This window comes from Cervus elaphus, chromosome 17 (genome assembly GCF_910594005.1).
Source record: "Cervus elaphus chromosome 17, mCerEla1.1, whole genome shotgun sequence".
Taxonomy (NCBI): domain Eukaryota; kingdom Metazoa; phylum Chordata; class Mammalia; order Artiodactyla; family Cervidae; genus Cervus; species Cervus elaphus.
Genome location: NC_057831.1, coordinates 1,435,396 through 1,460,790, shown reverse-complemented (window position 1 = coordinate 1,460,790; position 25,395 = coordinate 1,435,396). Strand labels below are relative to the sequence as shown.

Here is a 25,395-nt window from a genome sequence, read left to right as displayed (position 1 = left end):
CTGAAAACTTCTATATAAAAACAAATGAGAATTTTTGTGACCTTTAATAGGTCATAAAATCAAGCAACACAATTATTAAAATGGAAAAATGCATATATGAATACCTTAAAATATAAAACATATATTTTGAAGAAATCACAAAGTAGCAAGAAAAATTATAAACTTTAAAGTTTGCAGCGCATATAATGAATGAATATATATTAAGAATATATAATGAATTCTCAAAAATCAATTAAAAGGAAACATAAAGTGAAAAGATAAGCAAAATACTTAAAAAAAGAAGAAAGAATGGTGAGGAAACATATGAAAATAAGCACACTCTCATAAATGAACAGGGAAATGCAGATTAAAATACCTTGGATTTTTTTTTTTATTTAATATCCACTAGTCTGACAAAAGTTAAATGTTCTAAAAATAATAATTATTAAGAAATATGTGAATTAACAGCAATTTTCCATTGCTGGTAAACATGTAAACTGATACAACTCTTCATGAAATACTGTATCATAAAGTAAGTAGTATATATGTGCATAAAGATGACCCAGCAGCTTTGCTGCTAGTATTTCCCCAGGAGGTTTCCCCTGGTGGCTCAGTGGTAAAGAATCCACTTGCCAACGCAGGAGACTTGAGTTTGATCGCTGATCCAGGAAGATCCCTGGAGGAGAATATGGGAACCCACTCCAGTGCTGCCTGGAGAGCTCCATGGACAGAGGGGCCTGGGGGACTATCATCCATGGGGTTGCAAAGATTTGGACAGGACTTAGTAACTGAATACATACATACAGATCTCCACAAGAACTTGCACAATAAGCATCAAGAGAAATACACAGAATGCTTACCACATGATCTGTGATACCAAAAAGCCAAAACCACCCAACTTTTGATGGGGCCAGAGTTTTGGCTTAGGAAAGTGAAAAATTCTGGGGATGGATGATGGTGAAATTTGTACAACAATGTAAATGTACTTAGTCCCAGTGAACTCTACAGTTAAATATGGTTAAAATAACATGTTTTATATTTTGTGACTTTTACCACAGTAAAAGCATATTTAAGAGTGCAAAATAAAGAAAGGTATTTATTTTTAATATGTGCTAAAACTATAAGAAAGTGAAAGAAAATATAAAGGAAAACAAGAATTCTGAGTGGTTGAGGGGATTACAGTTGGAAAGAAATAACATTGCTCTTTTTCATTACATTGTGGATAACCTAGAAATATTTATTTTAGCATCATTCTTTACACTTAAATATGTAATATATATTTTGTATGTATTAACTGTAACACAAAAAAGCCAAGAAAAGCTGTGGTACATATACACCATGGAATTTTATTCAGCCGTCAAAAAGAATTCATTTGAACCAGTCCTAATGAGATGGATGAAACTGGAGCCCCTTATACAGAGTGAAGTAAGCCAGAAAGATAAAGAACATTACAGCATACTAACACATATATATGGAATTTAGAAAGATGGTAACGATAACCCTATATGCAAAACAGAAAAAGAGACACAGAAATACAGAACAGACTTTTGAACTCTGTGGGAGAAGGTGAGGGTGGGATGTTTCAAAAGAACAGCATGTATACTATCTATGGTGAAACAGATCACCAGCCCAGGTGGGATGCATGAGACAAGTGCTCCGGCCTGGTGCACTGGGAAGACCCAGAGGAATCGGGTGGAGAGGGAGATGGGAGGGGGGATCGGGATGGGGAATAAGTGTAAATCTATGGCTGATTCATATCAATGTATGACAAGACCCACTGAAATGTTGTGAAGTAATTAGCCTCCAACTAATAAAAAAATTAAAAAAAAAAAAAAAAGCCAAGAAAATAAAACTGGCACAGAATCTAAAACCCCCAACAATAAAGAAATGGAATAATAACATGATCTAGGTGAGTAATGACATATCACATACCTATGTTCTTAAGTATAGCTTTACAATGTGAACTTGTATATATGTGTTTTTAATTATATATAAATGTATACATATAAATATTTTAATAAAAATATAAATTTCAAATACTAAACAAAATATATCAAAATATTAGTTCCTATACTAGCGGGATAATATGTTTTGATTATTTGCATTTCAATTTTATATAGCAGCCATTTTGAATTTTAAACTCAGGGAAGAATATACGGTAATGTTTTTGCTGTTGCTATTTTTATTGATATATAGTGACTTAAATAATATATTAGTTTCAGGTGTACAACATGACAATTTAATATTTGTAAAATGTTATAAAATATTATGTATATTCCCTGTGCTGTACATTACATCCCTACAACTTATTCTTTTTATAACTGTCAGTTTGTACCTCTTAATCCCCTTTACCTACTTCACCCCTGCCCCCACCCCTTTCTCTCCTTTTAACCACTAGTTTGTTCTCTGTATCTGTGAGTCTGTTTCTGTTTTGTTATAGTTGTTTACATTTAGATTCCATATGTAAGTGAAAACATAGTATTTTCCTTTCTCTGACATTTTTCACTAAGCACAATACACTCCAGTTCCATCCATGTTGTCATAAACAGCAAGATCACATTACTTTTTTATATCTGAGGAATATTTCATATTTTATATATAATCACATCGTTATCCATTCATCTGCCATTGGGCACTTAGGTTGCTTTCATATATTGGCAATTGTAAATAATGCTGCTATGAACATTTAGGGGAATGCATATACATTTTCAAAGTGTTTTCATTTTCTTCAGGTAAAGTACCCACGAGTGGAATTGCTGGACGATATGGCAGCTCTATCACTGATTATTTTGAGGAAACTTCATGCTGTATTCCATAGTGACTGCACCAATTTATATCCCCACCAACAGTACACAAAGTTTCCCTTTTCTACATTTCCTCACCAACAGTTATGTCTTGTCTTTTGACTGTAGCCATTCTGACAGATGTAAGATATTTTCTCATTGTGGTTTTGGTGTGCATTTCCTAATGATTTGGGACGTTTTCTCATGCCTATTTGTCCTCTGTATGTCTTTTTTTTTTTTTTTTTAATTGAAAAAATGCCTATTTGGATCCTCAGCCCTTTTTTTTTTTTTCTTTAATTGAGCTGTTTGGTTTTTTGATGCTGAATTGTATGAGGTTTTGATTTGTATCTTTTATATATTATCCCCTTATCAGATATACAATTTGCAAATATCTTCTTCCAACGGTATGTTGCATTTTCATTTTCATTCCTTTCTTCACTGTGCAAAATGTTTTTAGTTTCATTAGGTCCCGTTTGTTTATTTTTGCATTTGCTGACAATCCTTGAGTAGACAGATCAAAAAGGTATTGCTAAGCCTGTTGTCAAAGAGCATACTGTCTATTTTTTCTTATAGGAGTTTTATGGTTTCAGGACTTAGATTTAAATCTTTAATCTATTTTTACTTTCCTTTTGTATGTGGCATGAGAAAATGGTCTAGTTTGATTCTTTTACATGTAGTTGTCCAGTTTTCCCATCACCACTTATTGTGAAAATGCTATCTTTTTACCATTATATATTCTTACTGCCTTTGTCATAAATTAATTAACATTATTTTGCTAACAAGGTCCATTTAGTCAAAGCTATGGTTTTTCTAGTGGTCATGTATGGATGTAAGAGTTGTACCATAAAGAAAGCTGAGTGCTGAAGAATTGGTGCTTTTGAACTGTGGTGTTGGAAAAGACTCTTGAGAGTCCCTTGGACTGCAAGGAGATCAAACCAGTCAATCCTAATGGAAATCAGTCCTGAATATTCATTGGAAGGACTGGTGTTGAAGCTGAAACTCCAATACTTTGGTCACCTGATGCAAAGAACTGATTATTGGGAAAGATCTGATTCTGGGCAAGACTGAAGGCAGGAGGAGAAGGGGACGACAGAGGATGAGATTGTGGGAGGGCATCACCAACTCAATGGACATGAATTTGAGCAAACTCTAGGAGTTGGTGTTGGATGAGGAAGCCTGGTGTGCTGCAGTCCATGGGGTCACAAAGAGCTGGACACAACTGAGTCACTGAACTGAACTGAATTGACAATAGGTGTGCGGGTTTATTTCTGAGCTCTGTAGTCTGTTCCACTGATATATGCATATGCATTTTTTTTTTTTTTTTTGCCAATGGCATACTGTATTGATTATTATAACTTTGTAGCATAGTTCGAAAACAGGGACTGTGATACCTCCAGCTCTGTTCTTCTTAAGATTGTTTTGGCTATTCAGAGTCTTTTATAGGTTCATACAAATTCTAGGATTACTTGTTCTAGTTCTGTGAAAAATACCATTGATGTTTTGACAGGGATTGCACTGGGGCTTTAGACTGCTTTGGGTAGTATGGATATTTTAACAACATTACTTCTTCCATTCCATGAACACAGAATAGCTTCCCATTTATCTGTGTCATTTTCAATTTGTTTCATCAATGTCTTACAATTTTCAGAGTATAGGTTCTCACCTCCTTGGTTAAATTTATTCCCAGGTATTTTATTCTTTTTAATACAATTATAAGTGGGATTGTTTTCTTTAATTCTTTTTCTCATAGTTCATTATTAGTATATGGAAATGCAGTAAAATTCTATATATTAATTTTGTATCCTGCAACTTTACTGAATTTATTTAACAGTTTTGGGTGAGTTTTCAGCTTTTTACTATATATAGGGCCATGTCAAATGCATGAAGAATGACTATTTTGTTTTTTCCTTTCCAAAAATGTGGGTGCTGAATTGTGTGTGTGTGCATGACTGGCTAGAACTTCCAATACTATGCTGCATCAAAGTGGTGAGAATAGCTATTCTTGTCTTGTTCCTGATCTATGAAGGAGTGTTTCCAGCTTTTAGCATTGAATGTGGTGTTGGCTGTTGGTTTATTATATGCAACCTTTATTATACCAAGACACTTTATCTCTACACCCACTTTGTTGAGTTTTTATCATAATTTGGTGTTGGATTTGGTGAAAAGCTTTTCCAACATCTATTGAACTGATCATGATTTTTATTCTTCAGTTTGTTAATGTGGTGTATCACATTGATTGATTTGCAAATGTTGAACCATCCACATCTCCCTGGAATAAATTCCATTTGATCATATTATATGATTCTTTTAATGTATTGTTGGGTTTTGTCTGCCAATATTTTGTTGAGAACTTTTGCATCTATGTTCATCAATGATATTGGCCTATAATTTTTTTTTTCTTTTTCTTTTTTTGGTATTTTTATCTGGTTTTGGTAACAGGGTAAAGCTCACCTTGTGGAATGAGTTCAAAAGCATTTCTTCCTCTTCACCTTTTGAAACAGTTTGAGAAGGATAAATGTTAAGTCTACTTTAAATGTTTGGTAGAGCATGAAATTTCTTCCCAGAATTTTGTTTGTTGGAAGCTTTTAAATTACTGATTAAATTTCATTATTGATAACTGGTCTGCTCCTAGTTTATTTTCCTTCCTGATTCAGTCTTGGGAAATCATATGATTCTTGGAATTAACCTGTTTCTTCAAGGTTGTCCAATTTGTTAGTGTTTAATTGTTAATATTAACCTCTTCGTCAAAGCTATGGTTTTCCCAGTAGTCATGTATGGATGTGAGAGTTGGACTATAAAGAAAGCTGAGCACTGAAGAATTGATGCTTTTGAATTGTGGTGTTGGAGGAGACTCTTGAGAGTCCCTTGGACTGCAAGGAGATCCAACCAATCCATCCTAAAGGACATCAGTCTTGAATATTTATTGGAATGACTGATGATGAAGCTGAAACTCCAATACTTTGGCCACCTGATGCGAAGAGCTGACTCATTTGAAAAGAGCCTGATGCTGGGAAAGATTGAAGGCAGGAGGAGAAGGGGACAACAGAGGATGACATCACTAACTCAATGGACATGAGTTTGAGTAGGCTCCAGGAGTCAGTGATGGGCAGAGAGGCTTGGTGTGCTGCAGTCCATGGGGTCACAAAGAGTCAGACAGGATAGAGCAATTGAACTGAACTTCTTAATCATCTTTATGTCAGCAGTGTTGGTTTTAATTTATCCTCTTCCATTTCTGATTTAATGTATTTGGGCCTTCTCTATTTTTTCTTCATGATTCTGGATACAGTTTTGCCAATTACATTTATGTTTTTTTAAAAACAGACTGTTAATATTATTGATCTTTTCAATTGTCTTTTTGGTTTCTAATATATTTCTGCTCTGATAATTGATATCAACTTTCTTCTGATAACTTTGAGCTTTGTTTCACTTTTTCTAATTCCTTTTGCTGCAGTGTTACATTGTTTATTTGATATGTTTCTTGTTTCCTGGAGTAGGCCAGTATTGCTATAAATTTTCCTCCTAAAATTGTTTTTTCTACATCCCATAGATTAAAAAAAATGTTTCTATTTTATTAATCTAAAAGTATTTCTTTATTTCCCCTTTGATTTCTTCATGGACCTTTTGATTTTTTGTTGTTGTTGCTATTAACATGTTGTTTGGGCTTCACATGTTTTTTTTTCTTGTGCTTTTCCCAGTTTTCTCCCTTAGTTGATTTCTAATTTCATACCACTGTAGTTCAGAAAATGCTTAAAATGGTTTCAATCTTTTAAAATGTATTTAGACTTGTCTTGTGTCCTAGCAAGTGTTCTATTATGTAGACTATTTAGGTAGTTGAAAATAGTGTGTATTCTGATGTTTATGGATGGAATAATCTGTTGACACGTTTTAAGCTCATCTGATTTACTATATCATACAAGGTCTCTTTTCTTACTGATTTTCCATCTGGATAAATCAGCAATTGCTATAAGTGCATTGATAAAGTACTCTATAATTATTGTATTATTGCCAATTTCTCCCTTTATGTCTGTTATTATTTGCTTTATATATTCAGGTGCTTCTTATGTTGCATGTATATATGTCTATGAATGTTATATACTTTTCCTGGATTGACACCCTTATCATTATATAATGCCCTACTTTCATTTTTGTTATAAACTTTGCTTTAAAGTCTATTTTATCTGACAAAAATATTGTTTCCCTAGTTTTATTTTCTCTTCTATTTGCATAAAATATATTTTCCACCATTTATCTTTTAAACTATGTGTGTCTTTAGGTCTAAAGTGAGTTAGTTGTAAGCAACTTGTCAATAGGTCTTCATTTTTTTTTCTTTAATCCAGTCAACCACCATGTCTTCTGATTGAATTATTTAATTATTCTACTTACATTTTAAGTGATTACTGATAGATATGTACTTATATGTTACTTTATTTCTTGTTTTCTGGTTGTTTTTGAAGTTCTTCTGTTTTTTTTTTTCTTAGTTTCTTACCTTGTGGTTTAGTGATTTTCTTTAGTATTAGCTTTGGTATTATTATTAGTATTAGTATTATTTTTTATCTATACTAGCTTTTTGGTTTGTGGTTACCATGCAGTTCATACATATATTTGTTTTAACCAATATTTATATTCAAACACATTTTAAAAGCTCTACATTTTTTATCTCTTCCTATATTTTATTTTTTGACATATTTTGCATTTTCTTGTGTATCCCTTAACTAGTTATTATAGTTATAGCTGACTTTACAACTCTTGTATTTAAATGTTCATACTTGCTTTTTAAGTGCTTGATCCACTGTATTTACTATATATTTGCCTTTTTCCTTTATGTATTTGTAATATGTAGTGAGCCCTCTTCCTTTATGTATTTTCTTATTTATTATTTCTTTATCCTTCTTAAAGGAGATAATTTAATATTTCTTGTGAGGCTGATTTAATAGTGGTGAACTCTTTTAGTCTTTGTTTATCTAAGAATACCTTTATCAGGCCTTCAACAGATTGTTAATCTTTTTTGTTGTTGTTGTTCAGTCACCAAGTCATGTCCAATTATTTGCAACCACATAGACTACAGTATGCCAGGCTTCCTTGTCCTTCACTATCTCTCAGTTTGTACAAATTCATGTCCATTGAGTCATGATTCCATCCAAGCATCTCATCCTGTCACCCCCTTCTCTGGCCCTCAATCTTTCTTAGGATCAGGGTTTTTTTCCAGTGAGTCAGCTTTTGGCATCAGGTGGCCAAAGTATGGGAATTTCAGCCTCAGCATCATGGATAGAATATCCTTGGTTGTATATGTGAGTGTGTTTCCCTTTCCCTTTCAGTACCTCGAATATATCACTCCACTTACTTTCTGGCCTGCAAAGTTTCTGCTGTAAGATCAACTGATAGACTCACATTGAGTTGGGGTGGGGGGGTCCTTGTTGTGACTTGTGCTTTTCTCTTCTGCCTTTAGAATTCTTTCTTTAACTTTTGCCATTTTAATTATATCTTAGTATGAATTTCTTTGAGTTCATGTTTTTGGGACTCACTGTTATTCCTGTACCTGAATATCTGTTTCCTTTCTTTGCTTAGGAATTTTTAGCCATTATTTCATCAATACTTTTTCTTCTACTTTTTTGTCTCTTCTTTTTGGAAAGTTTATAATGTGAATGTTAATATTTGATATTTGATGCTATTTTAATGTTGTTCCAAAAGGTCCCTTAAACAATCTTCATCATTTTTTCTTTTTACTTCATTATTATTTTTCTTTTTTTTTTTTTTTTCTGATTGGGTGATTTCCATAATTCTATCTTTTGAATTGTTGATCCATGCTTCTGTATCACCTTGTCTACTGATAATTCCTTCTAGCATATTTTTCATTTCAGTTATTATATTCTTCTGCTCTAATGATTTTTTTTTTTTTTTTTGTAATCCTTTGTTGAAGTTCTCACTGTGTTCCTTAATTCATTTCCCTGGTTTGGTGACCATTGTGCTTTATTTTGTTCTTCTGTTTGGCCTATAGTCATATATTTCTTCTCTCTCTCTCGCTTTTTTTTTTTTTTTTTGGACTCTCTCTGTCTCTACAAAATTAGGCAAAACAATCACCTATTCCTTTCTTGAAACATGCCCTTATTTGAGAGCATCCCTATATAGTTTGCATGTGCCCATTGGCTGTGGTGGGAGAACTCGATTTGAAATGACTGTGGGCTAGGCTTTTTCTAGGAAGTTCCAGGGTCATTGCCTTGGTGGGGATGGGCTGGAACTGGTGAAGGAGAGATAGGTCAGTGCTTCTCCCAGGGCACACCAGCAGCTGCTGCCTTGGTAAGGGGTGGGAGGTTTGAAATTAATCCTGGTGTGGGCTGAGGGATTTTCTGGGGTGGTCATGGCAGGCCAGTTAGAGCAACAGGCACTTTTCATTCTGCAGCCTCTGTGTTGGGACTGAGAGTAAGTAAGTTTATGCAGAGAAAAGTCTTGTCCTTTAAGAGCAGAGTCTGAGTTTCTTACAGCTCCCAGCCTTCCCAATTCTAAGTCACACTGGTTTCCAAAACAAGCTGGTCCCTGGTGTGGGGTAGGCTATGCAATGTAGGTCTCAAATTATTCACTCTTAAGGGAATACTTCTTAGTTTGTGACATCCCCATCCTTGGTTGCCCACCAGGGATATGAATACTGACTAGATCACTTCTTTTCCCCTCCTACCTATCTGGGTGTGGCTTTTGGTTTATAAGCATGATTGTAGGTAAGCCACTCTGCTAGTCTTCAGTTTATTCTCAGAAACTGTTGTTCTACATGCAGTTGTTGTTTTGTTGTGTTCATGGGAAGAGGTTGACTCAGGGTCTTCCTATTCTGCCATCTTAACTCTGGCTCAGCGTATTGTTTTGTACAACTCTTAATAAAGAACAAGAAGAAAGGGGTACACTGATAAGACATAAAACTCATTTGCTTAAGATAGAATATGCCCTCCAAAGAAAGAAAATTAATTTCTAACAGGTACAAAACCTTTAAAAAGTATGTAATTATTGATCTTAAACAGAGCTATTATTATAACACTAACTACAGAAGACTCATCTTAGTAAGACAGATGTATATGCTTCACTAGTCATAGTAATTAAAATTTAATGAAACTTCACTGGTGGTGTTTTCAATTAAGCAATATCTGAAGATGTTCCAGCTTATTCATAGAAGAAAGCCAAATCCTTAAATTATAACAAGAAAGAAGAAAATAAGCAAATGAGATCTATTCCAAATATTTTTGAAAATCTAATAAACAAATCAAAATGTTTTAAAAGATAAACGAAGAAATCAATATTCAGCTCAAACTGCCAGAATTGCAAGTAATTTACCAAAGGCCAGCAACTCTCAAACCCACTTTATTTTGGCATAAGGCTTTAGAGTAGACAAGAAAATGTCTTAGGCAATAAACCACAAAGCTGAATTTATCTATTCTAAAACTACCAGTGGTGGTAAATTATGTTAACTTATTTTGTGCTGAAACAAACAAATCTAATTTACTCAGTTTCTACTCTATCTGGAGCTTTTCCATATTGGTTAATAAGTGGGTAAAAAATCACAATTTTTGTGCACTTGCAGCTTAAACATCCTTTCAACTCATGAAGATGATATATCTGTATTTCAAAGTTTACTTATAGCAAGTAGTAGGTTCAATATTTACCTCTAAAATTGCTTAAGCCTGCAACATTTCCCAGAATGATTGACAAGGGTTTATTTTGTTCTTCAGTGAATCCTAGTTTATTTTTCTTCATAAAAAGGATTCATATGGGTCAGCCAGGACAAAATGATTAAAAAGAAAATCAATTTGAAAGTTGCATTAGATGTGAGAAGATCATTCTCAAATCTCCTGTTTTTCATGGTTGCTTGTGAAGAATGCCAGTACTGATTAGGTTTAAAATATCAATCACCATTGGGCCAGGATTTGTTAACTCTCTACATGGCACACTGCATGTGTTTTAGAATTCACTTTTAAAAGTATTCTGAAAGTTGTAAAAATATAAGAGATAGGATTTACTTCTTAAGCTAAGTATACTAACTGTATATCAACATAGAGTTCCAATGGGGGGCGGGGAAGTAAAGAAGGATGTGTCATTAATCATGTCAAATATTTTAAATTATAAGAGAGAAAGAGTATTTTTCTGGAAGTTGTGTTCCTTTTCTGCTGCTGCTGCACAGACTTCCACAACCAGCTGTCCACCTCCTTTCTTCTTATAAGGAGCTAACTGACATGATAAATGTTAAGTTTGAAAGAGTTAAGAGTCACCATAGATATATTTTTTTATCCTACTCTGACATTAGAATAACCCCGGGTGAGAAAAGGTTTAAAAAACCCTCTGGTAAGTGTTAACTAATTAATGATGACTGTACTAAACAATGTTTGGATAATTTTTCCTTGTCTTTTAACAAAAAGATGATAAATAATACACAAGTAATAAACAGATTAATGATTTATTAAGATCCACTCAAGCACTTAATATTAGTTCCTAAAATTCAGCTATTTATAAACTGCCATGCATTGTAACAATAGGTTATATGTAGATTTCATTTATCTTTGGTGACAAGAGATTCAGGCAGTGAATCACTGAAGTCAAATACTCAACCGAGAGAAAGATAAAGGCATTTCCCCTTTTCCTTAAATAAAGCAACATTAATGAGTTTAATAGAGATAATTAGTTGATATTGGAAAATACACTTAGACTGATAACAATAAACAAACTGCTTATTGTTATGATTATGGAGAGACAGTACCTCTATAGTTGTGCTTACACAAAAGCTTATAATATTTGCCAAGTTTGAATTACCCATTAAACTATTATTAATTTTCCCTTCTTTCAATCATATATTAAAAATCTCCATCTTGAATGGATCTCATCAACTTCTAAATATAATGGTCATTCCAATTAAAATCAAGTAAACAAAAATACTTCCTCAATTCAATAATCTCCTTCAGATACTATTTTATTCTCTCCTTTCCACATCTTTGACTATTTTTAAAAAATACAACTATTCTCAAACTTTCCACTTCTCATTCATTCCATTCTAAAGGGACTGGCTTCCCTTACTCTATCAAAACAGGATTTAGTGACCCTCAAGTCACTAAACCAAAAATATGGTGATGTTCTTATCCTTACCTGTCAGCACCATTTAATGATGAAACCACTACATTCTTTTCCCCTTGAATACACACAACATACTTGTGGCTTTTTATCCTATCTTCAGAGCCACTTCACCTTTCTCCATCCAGTAATAAAATCTGGTGTTAATTTGTTTCGCTCCTCACCCTATATTATCTCTATAGCCTATTTTCTTCATGCCCATTGCTTAAATTACTGCACATTACATGTGTGCATGCACATACACATACACACATACATGCATGTATACACACACACACACATATGTGAGAACCAGTCAATGCCATCTGTAGAATCCAGACTGAGGACAGCTGGAATGGCTTCACCTGGCCAACATTTACTCACCAGGTTTCTGTATCATTCAGTCCCTCCCTGGGTCTCCTCATTTTCTTCAGATTCTTGCCTACATGTTACTTCCTTTATGAGAATTTCTCTGACCTACTAAACACTGCATCATATTATAAGCAGTAAGAGCACACTGCTTTTTGGTTTTGGGGTTTTGTTTTCTTTTTTTTTTTTTTTTTTTCATTTTTTTGTCTGTTTTAGTCCCTGATGTATTCCCTGTGTGCAGAGAAATGTCTAAAAACCAGCAGGCACTTGATAAATAGTTGTTAAATGAAGTCATAAATTTAAATCACATCATGTTGTCCCTTTAAAGCACTTCTTTGGTCTCACATTGCATGGTGAGTAGAGAACACATATTCTCATGTAACTTAAGGCGTGCAGAAAGCAGACACCTTCTCCTTCTCAGGCCTCTTTGTATGGCCCTTCTACTGGCTTTCAATATCCAGGCCACTCAGACCTTCCCTGAGGTCTTTCTATGGACCATGTTTCCCCACTTGCGGTATCTCTGCATATGCTTCTCCCTCTGCCTAAAAGGATCTTCGCTTTACTTTGCCTAGTGAGTGCCCACTCAACTTTCCATCTCAGCAAAAGATCCCTTCTTTTTGCAGTCCCCCCTGGCCTCCCACCTAGCTATTGTGTGCTTACCTATTGTGTATCACCATGCACTGCACACTGCATGTACATCAATTTCACTTTCACATTTAACAATTTATATTTCCCATACTGGACGGTAAGACTCCTAAAAGCAGGGGCTCCACTTTTGCTCACCACGGATATGTCCAATGTTGAGTGAAGTACATAGCATGTAAGTGTATTCAATAAAGATTCATAGACTTATGGTTCACAGAGGAGAAGGGGGCAGAGGGGTAGTTAGGGACTTTGGGATTGACATGTATACACTACCCCAGGTTATAACCAGCAAGGACATACTGAATAGAATAAGGAACTCTGCTCAATATTATGTAACAATCTAAATGGGAAAAGAATTTGAAAAAGAATGGATATATATATATATATGTATAATGGAATCATTTTGCTATACACTTGAAATTAACTCAGTATTTTTACTCAAAAATATTCCAATATGAAATTTAAAAAAAGAAAAGAGTTCATGGAATGAATGGAGAAAAGAAGGAGTTAATATATTTTTAAATCAAGATAGTAAGACTCATACATAGAAAATTGGCCAAATTACTGTAGTGTTTTTATATTACTTCCCAATTAGACGGGATCATCATTAAAAGGAAGATTCTAAATTAAATAGAATATTTTAAAATGTAAAACAGAGCAGAAAACTAAGCAATGTTAGGAGAAAAGATTGAAAGCTTCAGTCAGTTCAGTTCAGTTCAGTCACTCAGTCGTGTCTGACTCTTTGCGACCCCATGAACCACAGCACACCAGGACTCCCTGTCCATCGTCAGCTCTCAGAGTTTACCCAAATTCATGTCCATTGAGTCGGTGATGCCATCCAACCATCTCATCCTCTGTCGTCCCCTTCTCCTCCTGACTTCAATCTTTCCCAGCATGAGGGTCTTTTCAAATGAGTCAGCTCTTTGCATCAGGTGGCCAAAGTATTGGAGTTTCAGCTTCAACATCAGTCCTTCCAATGAACACCCAGGACTGATCTCATTTAGGATGGGTTGGCTTGATCTCCTTGCAGTCCAAGGGACTCTCAAGAGTCTTCTCCAACACCACAGTTCAAAAGCATCAATTCTTCAGCACTCAGCTTTCTTTATAGTCCAACTCTCACATTTATACATGACTACTGGAAAAACCAGAGCCTCGAGTAGACGGACCTTTCTTTGACAAAGTAGTGTCTCTGTTTTTTAATGTGCAGTCTAGGTTCACTAAACTGATTTAATAAAGTTAAAATTGAATGTATAATTTGAATTCAGAAAATTATACATCAAGCACATACCATTAATCAATGCTAAAATAATTCCTGAATTAATTGGCATAATGTTAGCTTATTCCAGAGTTCCCTTTCAAAAAACTTTCAAATATAGTTCAGTGTGACTGGAAGTTATATGTTAGTACGTTTTCCTAAGGCTCTATTAGCAACAGTGTATGTGTTAGACATAAAATATACGTGAGTAGCAGCAGATAAAGTTATTCTTGTATTCCCTTTTTAGTTTTTGAAAACCTAACCTGTATGAAAAAAAAAATCTCAATATGGATTGGTTTATTTCAATCGGGTTCACTCTCTCTCTCTCTCACACACATACACACACACACACACACTGAGGAGAGGGGTGGGGAGTTAAAATAGTTGCTTAATTCTACACACTTGGAGTCATTTCTATTTCACACCATCTAGTTGCTGTATTCCCACCTCTCCCCAAGATTTAAATTAAATCATGAGTTAGAGAGGGTAAAAATAAACCCACAGAGAAACTACACACAGACTTACCAAAATCTGCATATACATATGCATACGTACAGGTAAGAGTATATTAGTTAGGCCCTTTCACAGTTCTTGTCACTATAAATTAGTATTTGATTTTACCTGAAAATTAATATAGGTTTTTACATGGTTAATAAAATATATGTTCATATTGTAAAATGTGATCTATATATCTCTTATATTAGGGGGGAAAAGCCAAAATTTAAAATATATAAAAATTAAAGGATGCAGCCAAATTTTTAATGTGATAAGACTTACAAAAGACTTAAAATACTTTTAACAGAAAAAAATAACTGAACTAATCAGTGAATAAATTATAACAAAAGACTTAAAATACTTTTAACAGAAAAAAATAACTGAACTAATCAGTGAATAAATTATAGAAAGGAAATAAAACAGTACAAAGATTTTTTTAAAAGCGTATAAATTAATATATTAGGAAAAAAAAAAAGAAAACAGAATTGATAAAGTAAAAAAGAATAACAAAATATAACACTTTTAGTAGTTTTAAAAACATAAATAAAATGTTACATAGAGAAATGAACATTTTTCAAAATGAGAGAAATTCTTTTTAAAATTCTGGAAGAATAAAATTAATATATTCATAAATTTAACAATTTCCCTTAGATAAATATAAAAACTTAATCAGATGGAAAAAGTTGAAATGGCTAAAACATGCAGGAGGTAATTAAAAATTCTGTCCAACAATTGCCACCAAAAATGTTCTTTGACACTAAGAGTTGCTGTGTCTTATTAAACTTTCAATAAAGATGTAACTCCTATATTATGTAAATATTCCAGAGTGCAGAAGACTACAGAACAACTCTTTAACTATTGTGCATAAAGAAGATTACTTGGATATTAAAAACAAACAAACAAAAAATTCCACAAACTAATATTAGTTTTGAACACAAGCTAAATTTTAAATAGAATATTATCAAATTAAAATCAGTTTCATAGAGCATGAACCAGATATCCAACTATGTATACATTATTCTGGAAATTTAAAAGTAGTTTATATTTTGAGTATTAATTAGAATAATTTATTATATCAAAAACTTGTTGTTCAGTCTCTGAGTCACAGCCAACTCTGTGACTCCATGGACTGCAGCACACCAGGCTTCCCTGTCCTTCACCATCACCCGGAGCTTGTTCAAACTCATGTCCATTGAGTCAGTGATGTCATCCAACCATCTCATCCTCTGTCATCCTCTTCTCTTCCTACCTCCAATCTTTCCCAGCATCAGGATCTTTTCTAATGATTCAGCTTTTCGCATTAGAGGGCCAAAGTATTGGAACTTCAGCTTCAGCATCAGTCCTCTAGTGAATATTCAGGATTGATTTCCTTTAGGATTGATTAGTTTGATCTCCTTGCAGTCCAAGGGACTCTCAAGAGTCTTCTCCAACTCTACAGCTCAAAAGCATCAGTTCTTCAGTGTCTGGCCTTCTCTGTGGTCCAACTCGCACATCCATACTGGAAAAACCATAGCTTTGACTAGATGGACCTTTGTCGGCAAAGTAATATCCCTGCTTTTTAATATACTGTCTAGGTTTGTCATAGCTTTTCTTCCAAGGAACAAGCATCTTTTAATTTCATGGCTGCAGGTGCCACCCTCAGTGATTTTGGAGCCTGAGAAAATAAAGTTTGTCAGTGTCTCCATTGTTTCCCCATCTATTTGCCATGAAGTGATGGGACTAAATGCCATGATCTTCATTTTTTTGATGATGAGTTTTAAGCCAGCTTTTTCACTCTCCTCTTTCACCTTCATCCAGAAGTTCTTTATTTCCTCTTCACTTTCTGCCATAATGGTGGTGTCATCTGTGATTCTGAGTTTATTGATATTTCTCCCAGTGATCTTGATTCCAGATTGTGCTTCAACCAGCCTGGCATTTCACATGATGTACTCTGCACATAAGTTAAATAAGTAGAGTGACAATATGCAGCCTTGATGTACTCCTTTCCCAATTTTGAACTGGGAATTTAAAGAATTTAAATAATTATTTAAATTATTTAATTTAATTTTGAAGTTTAACTATTTAAACAATACAATATTTTGATAATTTAAGTTATATAATAATCATTTATTATGTAGATGGATAATTAATAATTTCAATAATTATAGAATTCAATAATTTCAACTTTGAATTTTGATAATTTAAATAATACGATTATATATTCTTTTCCATAGGTGTCAAAAGCAAAAAGAAAGTAAGATTTTACATTCTTGCCATATTCTTGAAGTTAGAAGCATAGTTTGAATTAGAAACAATTCCTGCACTAAGGTATAGTCTATCAAAATGTTTTTGTAGTTTTTTTTTCTAAATTAATCAAAGAATGTGAAATAAAACATTTATACTGTAAAATCTGTGCACAAAACAGTCTACCTGGTCATCCAGTCAATAAGCACAAAGCTGCTTAGAACTTAAAAAAAAAAAGGAAGGTGACAAATGGCAAAATGCACTCTTAAAATTCAACAACTTTTTATCAGCAATAATCAGCTAAAAATAAGATTTGAAAAACTGATCCCATTTTCAAAGATAACAAATATTATTTTATGTCAATAAATAGATATTAAATAATATAAAGGCTCTTCTAATTTTACTTAGAGATATAAAAGTAAGAAACACACGAAGTTTGGGGGGAATTCAAAGTTTTCATCCAATTTACCCATAGGTTTAATGAGCCTCAATTAAAATGCCAAAATAAATTACACAATGTTTCTTAAATTTGTATTAGTATAGAAGTGAAAGAATAGGAAAAATGTAATCCTCAAAATAAAATTTAATTGAAGGGATATTGTCCCATCTCATAATAGATTATGAGATTTAATGGATTATTGGATATTCAATGTGCACAGAAATCATACTAAGTATATACATCAATTATCCTAGTTAATCCTCTCAAAAATTCTACAAGATAGATTACTGGTATACACATTTCATAATTATCTTCAACTTAGCATTGAGTAAACTAAGGTTTGGGTTTCCCTGGTGGCTCAGACACTAAAGATCTGCCTACAATACAGGAGACCTAGGTTCAATCCCTGGGTCAAGAAGATCCCCTGGAGAAGCCATGTCCTACTCTTTGTGACCCCATGGATTGTAGCCCACCAGACTCCTCTGTTCATGGGATTTTCCAGGCAAGAACACTGGAGTGGGTTGCTATTCCCTTCTGCAGAGGATCTTCTCCACCCAGGGATGAAACCTTCATCTCCTTCATTACAAGTGGATTCTTTACTGTCTGAGCCTCAGGGAACTTCACTGAATTCTTAACAGCAGTGAATCTCTGTCCATAGTGATTGATGTAAAGATGGCATATAATGCAAGAAGCATCAGGGTCACATTAGTGATTGAAGAGATCTCCTTTCCCTAAGGCCATGGATTTTAGGACTGTTTAGTTCTAGTGTTATCAGGGAGTCATACTCACTGCTTGGGAATAACACTCTTAATGGAGGAAGACAGAGTAGAGATAGACAGAAGTTGTTCATCATTCTAGAACCTCTGGATCCAGCTGTTCTGGATTTTTGGATTTCCAAACTGTGAGAAACAGAATGCCTTTTATATTCAAATGAGTAAAGTTGTGTTCCTGACACTTGTAATGAGAAACATTCTGACCAAGAGATCAGTTGAGTGTTTTTGAGGGACGAGAGAGTTGAGGGCATTTGCAAGGAAGTGTTCGTGATGAGGACAGTGAAACAGGAAAGGGATGACAGGTGGTGAGGTCCTTTAGGAAAATGCATGGGAGGACTGGTGAGGTGGAAATTCTGCTCCTACATAAAAGGAGTTGGTAGGTGGTGGTCTGAGTACAAACTCATTAAAATTGAGATACTGAAGATAGTGCAATGATTGATGCTAACAAGGGAACAGTTGTAATCATGCCAGTGGGTGACTGAGGTGGATAAAGGTGAGAAGTTCAAGGATCTAGAAGGCTAGGAAACAGGATGAGCAGAGTCAAAATTATGGGTGATTGCAGAATTAGGGAAAATATTAGCGAGCACAGTGGTACACCCAGGTGGTCTTAGTGCTGACGATGCCAGGGATTGAAAGAGGAAAGATTACAAATGATTTAAACGTGGCGATTGGCAGCAAGGAGATATATATATATATATATATATATATATATATATATATATCTTTATATATCTTTCATGAGACTTCTGATATGAGGAAGAAGAAACAAACACCATGTAAACGAAATTTAGTTCATGCAACACAGTGATTTATGAGAGTTTAGAAGCTAGGAGGCCCAAGGGGCAGAGTGAATAGGTGAAGGAGAAAAGCAAATAGACACTGGGCCAGATGAAGGATGTGCAGCTGGTGATGGGATGATAATCTTACTGAAAGTAAGAGAGATCTGACTGAAAGTCAGAGAGATCGAAGGTATGGGTGTCACTGAGGCTTGCCAAAGTGTGGGACATTTGCAATTAGTTCAGATCATCTCTTAGAAGAATAAGGACCAGCCAGGTGCCCTAAAGCCTGCCATCTGTGACAGACAACCCCGGCGGCACACACGGCACACCCTGACAGGAGAGGGCTATATAGCAGCGCTTCATGGTGCCCTTAGGCCACAGTGATAAGTTTAACTTTATGCATGATCCAGGCGCCTTAATCTCCTCCCTGGTCACCTCTCAGCATTGCGTCCACGTGTGCTCAGTCATAGAATTGTGTCTGACCTTTTGAGACCCTGTGGACTGTAGCCCACCAGATTCCTCTGTCCATGGGGTTGAATACTGGAATGGGTTGCCATTTTCTCTTCAGCATGGCATATTCTAGTCCAAACTACTGAATCCCTCTGAGTTCCTCTAAATACTCTATACTCGCCCTACAAACATATCTTTCTTCTGCCTGATGATGTCTTTCCTGCCCACTTCACCTAGCTTCATGTTTTGGCTGGCAACTGTAGTCATCATTCATGACGGAACTTTGGTATCACCTCCTCAGGGAAGCCTTCTTTAAATCACCAATCCTGGATCAATGCTCCTGCAACACCTTTTATCCCTATTCGAGTACTTGCTATGCTACATAATCTTGACTTTTAATTGAAGCTCTTGGAGGGAAAGTTTTATGACTTGCACGCCCAGCCCTTGGGCCTCCCCTGATGGCTCAGTGGTAAAGAATCTGCTGCCAACGCAAGAGACACAGGTTCAATCCCTGGGTCAGGAAGATCTGCTGGAGAAGGGAATGGCAACCTGCTCCAGTATTGTTGCCTGGGAAATACCATGGATAGAGGAGCCTGGTGGTCTACAGTCCATGGGGTCACAAAAGAGTCAGGCACCACTTAGCAAATAAATGACAACACCTAGCCCTTAAGAAGAAAAGCCTGTAGTAGTCAGTTATTCAATACTTATTTGTAGCATGAATGAACTGAACAGATTAAAAAGAATCATGGCACAGTCAGGCTTCTGCTTGAATGTTTCAGGTAATTAATCTCACTATTCTGTGTCATTATGTATTTTTGCACCACAATAAATAATGCTTATGCTCCCAAAGATTACATGCCACAATAGAGACAAGAATATATTATAACTAGGACATTCAGAAACATCTGAATCCAGGTGCCCTTGAGTATTCAGGTTGATTATAAACAAAATATTTTTTTTAATATTGTCCTGAGATGTAAAAGCTTTTAGGACTTCCCTGGTGGCTTAGGCAGTAAAGCTCTGCCTACAATGTGGGAGACCTGGGTTCAAGCCCTGGATCGAGAAGATCCCCTGGAGAAGGAAATGGCAACCCACTCCAGTACTCTTGCCTGGAAAACCCCATGGACAGAGGAGCCTGGTAGGCCACAGTTCCTGGGGTCACAAAGAGTCAGACACAACTGAGCAACTTCACTTTCACTTTCATAAAAGCTTTTAGAAGACATCCCATTAAGCCCTCCAGTTATTCCCCAAAGTATTGTATACTAGCTCAATGATTCTCTTAGTAATCATCAATTTTGTTCTAAAAAAACAGGGAAATTTTCAGTACAAAATTATAGCCAATGTCTTCATAGCTAGTATCTCATATTGGCTTCATAGCCAATATCTCATAGCATGAGATCAGGAATAGGAAAACAGAAATATTTGTTCCAGTTTTATCCATTGGCTTCCTCACTAATCGCTTAGTATAATGGGGCTAATAAAATTATAAAAGATTATTTTAATAAATTTGAATGCAAACCAGAAGTCTGAATTTATGTCTTCAGTTCAGTTCAGTTCAGTTCAGTCACTCAGTCGTGTCCGACTCTTTAGGACCCCATGAGTCGCAGCATGCCAGGCCTCCCTGTCCATCACCAACTCCCGGAGTTTACTCAAACTCATGTCCATCGAGTTGGTGATGTCATCCAGCCATCTCATCCTCTGTCGTCCCCTTCTCCTCCTGCCCCCAGTCTTAAACAGCCTCATAGCTGTTCCTAAAAATGTACCTAAATTTGTAATAAATAAATAAATCAAATCCAGCTTTCTATTTTCTGGGCCAATTTGAAAAGTGTAATAAACAGTTCCAATATTTGAACATAAATCTATGATCAATCTGGGAGTTTATTTTGGTTTATGTCACAAGGAATGAACCAATTTTATTCTATTTCCAAATGGTTGGCCAGTTGTTTCAACACTTTTTTCTGATTAATTCATTTCTTTCCATTAATTTGAAATACCAACTTTATGATATTCTAGTTTCTTTAATTGGGTGAATTGCTACTTTTTCTATGCTATTCCATTGATCTTTCTATTCTTAGTCAATATTTTCCCAGAAGCCTACTTCTTTTATTCATTAATTTTTACCCATTCTACATTCAATATGTCATGCTTTCCTTAATACCAAATGTGCCTTCCCTACCACCTTCAAACCATGTCTACACCACTTAAGAGGAAATTTCTCATTTTTTTTTTTTTTTTCACAAAGTCGATCTTGTTTCTGTGTTTGCCCTCAAGGAAAATGTTTGAGGAAAGAGGGTGGTATGTGCTAAGATTCAGAACACAGAAAGAAGATCTGAGGGTCAGAGGAATAAAAGCATTGTTTCCAGCAGTGCTAGCAGATCAGAAAGTCTTGGGAACCCACCGTATGCATACGTGCACTCACTGAAAGCTTCATAGGCAGTCAGAATACTCATAAAGATTTTTTAATATATAGTAAGAAAAAAGCAGAATGGAACCCAGACCTACCAACAGAGACATTAAAAGACATTGAAAAATAAGACCAAGCCAGCAGAAGACAGGAGAAAATTCAGGCAGGGGTGTGTATGGAGGATAGTAGAGTCAAGGCATGTCACAGCAACCAAGGGAATAGGCAGTTTTAAAAATAAGCAAGATTTTTAATTCCTATGTAGTCTAGAATATTATGTTTCTCAGGAGCTTCCCAGGTGGCTCAGTGGTAAGGAATCTGCCTTCTGCTGCAGGAGATGCAAGAGACATGGATTTGGGTCCCTGGGTCAGAAAGATCCCCTGGAAGAGGAAATGGCAACCCACTCCAATATTCTTGCCTGGAAAATCTCATGGACAGAGGAGCCTGGTGAGCTACAGTTCATGGGGTCACAGAGGAGCGGACACAACTGAACATGCAGGCATGCTCACTGTTTTCCTCAGCAAGGAATGATTTTGTTGTAAACAGAAGACTCAGAAATTACTTCTGGCTCAAACAGAATTATTAAAGGTCAAGCTCAACTTGAGATTATATAAGAGAATGACTTAAAAAAAACTGGATTCAACAATTAAAACTGAAAACAGCTTTATTGAAGAGACTTAGCAATGAATTAGAAATTGAAGATACTGAAACAGAGGAAGGAGATCATAAGGTTTTGAATGGATAGCTATCCAAATCACCTCACAGATGAAAAAAAAAATCTTAATTTGTATGTGAGATAAGACAAAACACTTTTGAAAATTCATTCATTTGAGAGTTCTGATGTACATGTGAGTGTAGACCAAATGGAAAGAGATTTAAGAGCTCATTCAGTTTGCTTTTACACTAGTCCTTAAGCTAAAGAAGAAGAAGAAAGATAGATAGTCTAGCTCAATTCACTGGAGTAGAAAAATCTTAAAGGAAATTAGGTGTCCTATAGGGTTTCTGGACACCCATACTTTAATGACATGTTATGGCAACTGGGTAACCAAGGTTTTGACTATTAATGTCATGGCTACATAACTTGAAACAAGAAACTCACCTTGGAAGAGCTGTAAAATCCATTTCAGATTTTTTTTTTTTTTAAGAAAACATTTAAAATAGTTTTAAATAGCCTCCACACTCTTGGGAAAACATGAAACCATGATCAGATTGGTGCCACTCTCTGGCTTCCAGGATAGGCTTTACTTCCACATAGATGCCCACTTGACTCCAGTTACTACCTTCTATGTGATAAGGCAGCTGGGTCAAAATCACAAAGATATTAAACCATCACAACCATTTTCCTTCCTCAGTACACACTGGGAAGTACAAGTTGTCCAACAATATATACACATTTGGTACATCTGAATACAAAATGGGAAAATTAAATACAAAGTAATCCAAAAATGTTTAGGTTTTTAACTTACAAAAAATGAAGCTGTATAATGGGCTCCAGTTTCATCCATCTCATTAGAACTGATTCACATGAATTCTTTTTAATGGCTGAGTAATATTCCATTGTGTATACGTACCATAGCTTCCTTATCCATTTGTCTGCTGATGGGCATCTAGGTTGCTTCCATGTCCTGGCTATTATAAACAGTGCTGCGATGAACATTGGGGTGCACGTGTCTATTTCAGATCTGGTTTCCTCGCTGTGTATGCCCAGGAGTGGGATTGCTGGGTCATAATATAGTTCTATTTCCAGTTTTGTAAGGAATCTCCACATTGTTCTCCATAGTGGCTGTACTAGTTTGCATTCCCACCAACAGTGTAAGAGGGTTACATGTCAATGTATGGCAAAAACCACTACAATATTGTAAAGTAATTAGCCTCCAAATAATAAAAATAAATGAAAAAAAAAAAAAAATGAAGCTTCTTTCAAAGGCCTTAGCTAAAATAGTGGCTGATTTTGTTTGTCCTTCAATGAACTGATCACATAACACTTGATCTTAGCCAAAAGGCCGAAAAGCGATTAATCACATAATAATAGATAAAATCAACTGCTGTCTCTTCAGCCAGTGTTCATTTTACAAAAGTACTGCTGGTATAAGTACAAAATATTTTCTATATCAAAAAAAAAACAAAAAAAAATTACCTGATCCTGCTGAACAAGAAAATATCTATGATTAAAATTTTAAGAATTTTTTGTGAGAGTCAGAACAAAGATATGAATAAGATATGTCACTAGGAGCTATTATTTCATTATAACCAAACAAGAGCTTAAAAATGGAACCGCTATTTACTAATCAATCTATTTTACTTTATTTTTTAGTATACATGCTGCTGAAGTGAGCACTACATTATTTTTTAAATTGAATATCCTGTTTTTTAAATTGAATTATATCATCTACACTGGTGCTTTTTGTTTCTAAGAGGTCAAACTGAAGCCATAGATTATAAAAGTGAAAATTTAAACACTCTCCCAACAGAATTTCTGATATAAAGTAGCACGTTAGACTACTTTGGTCTCATCTCACCCCTCCCAGCATTCCTAGGGAGAAGTAATCATGCAAGTAAAACAATGAAAATACCAATATAAAAATCTTAATTTAACTGATAGGAAGAACAAGAAAGTATTCCATAAACTAAAATCACACCAACAAAACAGCTATGGAATTTTATCCCCCAGTATTCAGCATAGTAGCCTACTTAGGTTCAACTCCCAAAAAGATAAAGAGAAGTTTTACATAAACTCTAGCAGTGTGATTTTTATGAAACTTGCATTTGAAAGTTCATCATGTGGATAATTAAAAAAAAAAAAATCACTCTAAGCTTTTAATATGTCAATCTTTTAACCTGAGTATTTCACATTATCTCACTTGTTCTGTTAAAGTATTTCACTGAAAACAGAAATAAGATACACATAATTTGTTTAAGTTTTAGCCTTAAAGTATAACTTTGTTTTCACTTGTTATTCTTAAGGGCTTACTTACTGCAAGTTTGGCTTCCCTGGTAGCTCAGACGGTAAAGCATCTGCCTACAATGCAGGAGACCCGGGTTCGATCCCTGGGTTGGGAAGATACCCTGGAGGAGGAAATGGCAACCCACTACAGTACTCTTGCCTGGGAAGTCCCATGGACCGAGGGGCCTAGTAGGCTACAGTCCATGGGGTCGCAAAGAGTCGCACACGACTGAGCGACTTCACTTTACTGCAAGTTTACATGATTAATAAATAATATCAGGAATGAAGAAAAAACACTAACACAAAACATTTTATCTAAATGCCATGATCTTGCTCAGTTAATGTTTGACTCTTTGCAACCCCATGGACCACAGTCCACCAGGCTCCTCTGTCCATGGTATTTCCCAGGCAAGAATAGTGGAATGGGTGGCCACTTCCTCCTCTGGGATTATCTAAATTAACAAACTAATAAACCTGATAGGAGTTGTTATTTAACAATTATTTTCAAATGTTTTCTGTGGAGAACCATAGAGTTAAAAGGAAAAGCTGCCACAGACAGACAGGGTCTTTCAATATGTGTCATCATGTCTCTTCGATGACAGCTCATTTTTGTTTCAAATACAAGTGAACTTTCATTTTCTCTCTGTCTCTCTGTTAACTGACAAAATTTAAATTTTTGCCTCATCTCTTTGAAATAACACATCAAATTTCTTCCTTGATTCTCTTAGAGGAATAATTTATCACCAAAACCGCATTTACTTTTAAACAAGGCTAATTTTGAG

At 35.2% G+C, this 25,395-nt stretch overlaps 1 protein-coding gene and 1 non-coding gene across 2 annotated transcripts in view; one reads left to right on the top strand and one right to left on the bottom strand.

Moving 5' to 3' along the window:
* Positions 1 to 25,395, bottom strand: part of MARCHF1 (membrane associated ring-CH-type finger 1) — a 1,121,888-nt gene that overhangs the window by 1,005,143 nt on the left and 91,350 nt on the right. The gene's annotated exons all lie outside the window — the stretch shown is intronic.
* On the top strand, positions 24,658 to 24,729 carry TRNAC-ACA. The gene has a single exon. It is a non-coding gene; the product is annotated as a tRNA-Cys (tRNA).